A 7500-nucleotide genomic window follows, 5' to 3' on the forward strand; every position below is an offset into this window, starting at 1 on the left:
TGTGATGATACAGCCCTTATGGAAGGTGTGTCCACATGTTAGGCGTACAGTGTTGTCAAAATTGAAGCTGTCTGCACAGTGAAGCTTGTCACAAGCTAGAGACACATTGGGTTCATGGCCAGGAAAAGCATATCCCAGGGGAAGGCAACGCTGGTCAATGGTGGCATCAAGAACTGGAAAGTAGTAGGACTGAAAGGGCAGTAAAAGGTATGAAAAAATAGTTTAAACCTTGGTTAGAGTTATTGAGCCATATTCAGGATTTTCGTTTTGTGATGTCTGTCATCATATTTATATTATGGTATTCCTCTGGAGATTATTGTGTTCAAAGGGAAATACCTTAAATTATCCATACTGACATTACCTGATACTTCTTTCTTCCTTTGGGAATTTTCTGTGTTTGGCCCTGCTTCATCCACACATCACTAAAGATGTCTATAAGAAATTGTGCAGCTGATAATACTAAAACAGCTAGATTTTGTCTTCCTCTTCCTCTGGTGTACTGCGGGAGGAACCATTCTATAAAGTCATGGTCAAATCTTCTTCCACTGATCGCATGAGCCATTGCTCTTATCTCAGGTGGCAGGGCCCATACAGGAACATTCCTTGTTGACAATCATACAAACAAATGAGAGGTATACCTTGGTATTGTGCACAATGTACAGTAAAGGAACTTTTTTTTCCTTGTTAATCAAGGACGACAAACATCCAAAACAAAAGTGTACATTTCAAAATGGCATTAGGCATACTTTGGAATTATAGCGTAACTGATAAAATAATGTTATTATTTTGTATCCACTAAGTGCCAAATAATATGTGTAAATTAACAATATATCATCCAAACATTTGCCATTTTATTGCAGTTTTTATTGCATATTGTGAAAGGCTAGCTATAAATATTATTAATTTTTAGAGGAACAGGTTGAGCAAAAGTCACTTCTGTGTTTGTTTGTGTGTGTGTGTTTGTGTTGCTAATAATTAAGCTTGGGGGCTTAAAGAACTTTCAATTTTCTTCTTTTCACTTCTCAGCATTCTCTGAATAATTTCTGTGTTAATTCTTGTCATTTGACCTGAACAAAATTTAACATTCACCAACCTTCTTAAAACAGAGTGGAATATTTCCACTTTCTTTTCTGTCAAAATTTGCAAAAACTCTCGCATTGTAGAAGTAACTTCTGCACTTTCTTTCAGGTAATAAATGATGTCTGATAATTGACACAGTGTGGCTTTGTCGTAGTTGCGCCTTCTAAATGTAATGAACATCAAGGAAATTCGCAAAAGCACTGTAAGCCATTGATCGAGATCACCACCTCTGAACACAGTGTTGTACAGGAAAAATAACAGCGGCAGAAGCTCATCAAACAGGTGTAGAAGTAACATGTACTCGGGATCTTTGCAAAGCGGCCCAAATAACTGCAGCACTTGATCACGAACCACTGACCACCCTCCAAATGCCACTGTGGTAAGTGTCACAATTTTCTGTGGCTTTGGTCTTTTGGGAAGTACCTAATTTCGCAAAAAAAAGTATAGGCACATGTATGTATGTTGAAGTGTTGGGTTGAGCATGACAGACGTAAACTACATGTGCATCATTATACAAGCATGCACAGTTGTATGATCTTGTCCTTCCCCCTTCAGTTACATTGTATAAAACCTCAGCCTTTTATTACAGTATTCAAAAGAGTTTTTTCTTTGTGCGATTGGTATACTGTAAATTATGTGTATTTCATGTACCTTGTTTCTTCCAAAAAGGGCTTTGTATAGCTTTTCAAAAAGTGGCCGAAATAACAGAACAGTCGATTCCTCTGCATTCAATGACACATGAAATGGTCCTTGCCAAGGGATGAGAGAAGGAATGGGACTTTCTGGATCAGTTGTAGGATTCCACTGTGTAAAAATAAAACAAAATACACATACTCTTTTCGGCAGTCTCCTCAACAAAATTAATATTTTTAGACTTTCTATTTCTTGTAACAGTGATGTTGTGCTTAATTCATGGCTTTTTTAAGGGGCCTTGAAATTGGGGTGACTAGAACCTTCTGTGTGCAAGCTGTGACACATTAAATACTGTTGTGTATAAGTACAGTGTACCTTCATTAATAATTATTTTGTTACCATGTTTGATTTATCTATGATCAAAAGAACAGATATAAAAGAAAGGATCAAGAGATGTGTAGGTCAGCCTGTGTCATCAAGTGAAATGTCATTGTTCATTTGATTTTGATGACAAGAAATGCTGTAAGAGATTGAAAGACTGTTAGAAAAAATTATAAACTGATTGTGAAACCTTTGCAACAATTTTCTTGTTGTATTTCCATGTTGGGAAATCTCCTGTTATAATGCTGGCGTAGTGACCCAGGTATTCACACAATTCAGGGGCCTCCATCAGAAGATGGTTTAGGGAGGCTTCATAATCATGCACACTCTTGAGATTCTGCTGGAATTCATCAATCAGCCATGTTGTATTTAACAGCTGTAGTTCCCCTCTTGCTTCATCAGAGTAGACCCTAAAATTATTGATGCATAGGCATTATACATTAAGGGGGATCAGTATTCATTACAATTTACACTATTGACACTGCCTTATCTTTCTAATGTTGGTTTGTGAAAGAAAAATATAAAATACTTCATGTTTCTGTAGTCACCTATCTATTGTAAGCATTTTATTGCAGTACTCAATAATTTGGACATTTAAATGGGCATTTTGTATCTTCTTCTACACTGTAGCTATAGTATAATGTTAGAATAAACAATATTTTTATTTCTTTAAATTACGTGGTTATTGTTGCTTTCTCTTTTTTTATACCTCAGGTTTTCACAGCTTTTCTTGGCATCACTCATTTTAATTGTTCTGTACTCTGGGGGCAAGGTGGCCATGTATGTTAATTCAAAAAATTGGTTAACATGGTTCTTAAAGTGTCCCAGTATAGCTTCAATTGACACTCCTCCTCTACACTGTTTGATTGTACCAGTTTTGGACACGACAGGGACAACACGATGGAGTTTCTGACATTCTGCTGGTCGTGTGATGGCTGAAACAGATGGTTGTATGTCCATGAGACCAGTGCACATGTGCCAGGCAGTACTTGTGGTACTGGAACTTGGGTGTTGTGGTGCATGGATGAAGTGGATGTCGTCCTCGATGAGCATGATAAATGTTTTCTTCTACATAGAGCAGCCAAAAACATTATGTGAATATATATGCAACATCACAATTTCCCCCATAATTATACAAGATTCGAAGATGCTACTGATATAAAACAACATGCAGACAATCCTGCCACTTTTTCTTTCTCAGTAACCTGGATTAGACCTGCTTATCCCTTGCATTACATGCATGTGTAATAATATCAGGGATACATACACTTGTAACTGAATGTTGTTCAATATTATTGTAATGTAGTATATTTTGGAATGTGTACCTCAGTTGCTTCCTTTAGTACTTTACCAATTTCCATTTGGTTTTTTTTGGCCAGTTCAGTTTGGTAGTTCCGCACTGAGTTCGGGTGAACAGAATATCCCATCACTTGTCCAGCCATAAGGGAATTGTAGGAAGCTCCACCAAACTTTAAATTAAGACCATTGGCCTTTTGTAGTCTGTTATTTTTCTGTTGATGAGCACACCAACATTATATTAGAATTTGTTCTTAATGACAAATGTCTTCTGTTCAATGTTACATTTCATATGAAGCTGTTTGATTGTCATCAAGCATTTAGCTAACTCGTATTTACATAAGTTGCCCACCAGAGTCTTTTCACGTATATGCCTTTTTAATTAATTTGGGTTTCCTATTCGTTGAGTGTAATTTCACAACTCCAGCACAGAACTCTCTTTATTTAAATCTATGAACATTTTTAGTTAAGTACCTGGTTTCGAAAGAAACTCAAGTTATGCAAAACTGCTACAACCCTTGACTTTTGAAGATTTCTTCTTTTTTGTGAGGGGGTTCTCTTTTCGTTGTTGAATATAGCATCAAAAATATCTTCAAATATTCCAGGTGCATGCTCCTCACAAAAGCTTTCCATCTTGGAGGGGTCGTAGAGATTTTCTCCACCATCTGCGTAGTGTCTGGTGAGCGCCTTGTGAAATTGGTGAAAAAGTGTGCTAAAGGATGTGTCCCCTTTTGAAAAATGATTTCAAAATGAGGCAGATAAGAACAGGTTTCACTTGTTTCTTTTTATTAGTACAATTAATGCAAAAATTAATGTCATAGATGTAGGTACTGAAGAGTTCAAGCATGTATGCATAAAAAACAGTATGTTTTGTGGCAACAAAAAAAAAGTATATTTTGTGCACATGTACTCTGTCTACATTTCATATTAATTAATTTGATGACAAGGCTGATTTGTTCTCATTGTTTGAAAAGAACCTAACTACACTGTATGTGATTACTACATGATGTGGCATTGTCCCTGGTAACTCAGAGTGGCAATGTCTTGGCAGGCAGCTATGAATCCACCCTGAGAAGTGTAGGTGTCAGATACCTTTTAGTGGATGTTCAACCCATTAATCTTTAAGAGTGACCAACATTTTATTTCTCCCTATGTTAATGTTTCTTAACTGATCAGACATGAAGGTCATAAGGAAATGAGAAATGATCTACAAGTGAAAAATGACTTGAGTGTGAAATAAATTCTCCTGATATGTACCATAGGAAATGTATTGGAGAACAGTGTGGAGAATATGCATATTGATATATTAGAGGGTTTAAATGGTTGACTGTGCTGAAGGTATTTTCATTTATTTGGCGAGATGGGTCTGGGTGTGTGCAAAATTTCAGAGGGGCTAAACTGTTTACCTTTTATTTTTCTCTGCAGGATTTTAGTTTCATCCTTGAGTTCCTCATTTTTCTCCCGAAGTTGAGCATTTTGCTGAGAAATGACTGATACATGGGAAATAAAAATAGAACCTGATAATTGGGTGGCAATTTGTGCAACAACATTTTTTAAAACTTTTTTGTGTTTCAATTTCTTTTTATTATTAGATCAATGACAAAGTGCAAATATATTTGTGTATTTAGACGTATACTACCTTCAATTTTTGTTAGCAGCCTCCTCTCTCTTTCTCTGTCATCTTCCCTTTCCTTTTCCAGCGCCTCAATTCTCTTCCTCAGTTCTCTGCAGTCCGAAGTTTGGCTGGTGGACGGGTATGAGCGCTACCCAGAGGACAGAAAAAAAATGGGGTCTTGCGTAGTTTTAAAACATGCCAAGAAAAAAAGGGGTGACAAACAAAAAAATTGAATGAAGGGAACCCTTGTACCTTTCGTGGCGGATGATAGTCCTCCTGAGAGCAAATTTGCCGGTCTTCGTCCGCAGACTTAAGGTGCTTTAAACAAATAAATGTTCCCGGCGTTGCAGTGGTTGGGAACCTGTCAAACACTGGGAAAAGTCGTTGGGGGCAAGGAACAATAATGCTGGCACATTCATTAGACTTGATGGGGTAGCAACAGCTCGTTTTGTTTTCTCTCGTTTTTTCCGAATGATGCTTTTTACAGAGCGGTACTTCTGTAAAATAACCGCAGGACCTTGCATCTGTACCGGTATATAAACATACGTTCCCCCAACAGGTGGAAAACGAGCCGTTTCTAAGGTTACGTCCCTCATGGACACAATACATCATGAGGGGAAAAAAGTTTAAAACCCCCAACAAACTTGCAACAACAAAATATAAACAAAACAGCCGACGAGGCGACGCCGGGTAGCCGCGGATTTTGGCGGGAAATTCTTGACCGAGAGGGCAGTCAGTGAGCAAGAATCACGTTAAGTATGTGAAGAAAATGGAAAAGACACGACACAAGATTTCTAACACACTAAAGCAGTTTATTAACTCAAGTTTTATGTACCATTGCTAACAAAACGAAACATAGCCTTAAGTATCGCCATAACTCTAATTTGCACACGTATTGAATGAGAAACGACTCTTTCAACTGCAGGCATACTTCTTTCAGTCTTATCAGTGGCTGAACAAGAGACAAAGACAAAAAACACAACGGAGACGAAAGTGTTTTCAACTCACGAATGGCTCTTTCGTTTCTTCCGAATGAAATGTCACTGAAGTCATGAACAACAAGCAATTAAAACCTTTCATCAAAACGAATCAAAAGTCATTTTTGATATGTGTCACAGTAATAAATAACCTATCCAAAAATGCTTTTCAAAACCTTAGAGAAATCGAGACGCCCTTAGTTCACGGCAAAACTGTCCCTTAAGCAAATTCTGAAACGGTGAAAGATTCTCTTCAAGAGAGCTGTGTCGATTGCTTGATAGTTAAGAAATCACCGTTCCGATGTCTGCCATCATGATCAAAACGGCAGCACTGAACAGTTGTGCATTTCATTCACTTTGGAGTTGAAGGCCTTGGGCGAGCAAGACGTTGGAAATGACCGTTACAATGACGTGTCAAATCTGCATTCGTCGTCCGCCATTTTGAAAATCGAATGGCGGGAGGAAGCCTGAGTCTTAGTGCGCATGTCCAGCCGTTTTTAAGCCCTGTCAGAGCTGAAAAACGACTGCGCATGCGCCAGATAGGGAGCACAAATCGTGCATGAGACGCGAAGTGTCCATTCGATCGTTTGATCTCGTCTTCTGCCTGTGTCACTTTATAACTCTTGACGGTGTGAATTTTGGAAGTGAGATCGTGGTGATTTAATTTAAGGAGACACATCAGATCTGTGTAATATATTTGTGTGGAATTTTTGGGCCTTGAGATCCAAACCCAGTTAAATTTGTTTGGGAATATGCGCTGCAGAAACTAACCGAGCCTACGGTGAGTGTTCCATATTTGTTTTTGAAGCATGAAGTGTTCACAACGTTTGGTTCAGTTTGCACACTAGGGTATTGCCCATGCAATCTCTACAGTTTTCATCAACAAGATAATTTGGGCAGGGTTTTCTGAAATCACCTTTACAATCAATCATACATGTATTTACAATGCGTTAATTAAACGTAACATGTTCTAAGAGCATTATTTGAAAGTTGTCAACCTTCTCCTTGAACCAAGGCAGCAGTTCATTTAGAGTGCTGCCACTCTGCAATAGCCACTTAACCTCCTGACTGCCCCCATAAAGGCAGCTGTCTAAAAGAAAACACCTCGCCAACTTGTGAAGTTGGAATGAACACAAGTACTGGCCAGAACTACACAGAAAATATTGAAGTTCTTTGTCCCTGTCTCAGGGCATTTCTTCAATGAAAAGGTAAATTGGTTGCAAGACTGGCCTCTGAGATTACATTCAGAAGAAGTTCTAGTTGCACAGTAGTGTGATCAATAACATTGTTTAATTTATTGCCATAGTGAGGCTTGATTACAGAATCATAAATACTTGCCCACCAAAATACCCTGTGCAATCAACTGATACACCCATGTTCGGGAGACTGTTGGCCTGTTAATTAATGGAACATCGATATATTAGGAAAAGAACAATTTGTTAAATAAAAGTACAAAGTCCAGGCCCTGCTTCCTGTTAATCCTAGGATTATTGACAGGGAAATACTGCTTCAAAGTGG

The 7500-nt window shown here is 38.1% G+C and overlaps 1 long non-coding RNA gene across 1 annotated transcript in view; it reads left to right on the forward strand.

Moving 5' to 3' along the window:
- The window catches only part of LOC138037908 (uncharacterized), a 5628-nt gene extending 968 nt beyond the window's left edge, over window positions 1-4660 (forward strand). The window contains exons 2-4 of the long non-coding RNA XR_011130142.1: window positions 1-207; window positions 1189-1459; window positions 2809-4660. The exon at window positions 1-207 is cut by the window's left edge and continues 105 nt beyond it. This is a non-coding gene — a long non-coding RNA (uncharacterized lncRNA). The remainder of the gene's footprint in view (window positions 208-1188; window positions 1460-2808) is intronic.
- The last annotated feature ends 2840 nt before the right edge of the window (window positions 4661-7500 follow it).

Source organism: Montipora capricornis, chromosome 1 (assembly GCF_036669925.1).
Source record: "Montipora capricornis isolate CH-2021 chromosome 1, ASM3666992v2, whole genome shotgun sequence".
NCBI classification, from domain to species: domain Eukaryota; kingdom Metazoa; phylum Cnidaria; class Anthozoa; order Scleractinia; family Acroporidae; genus Montipora; species Montipora capricornis.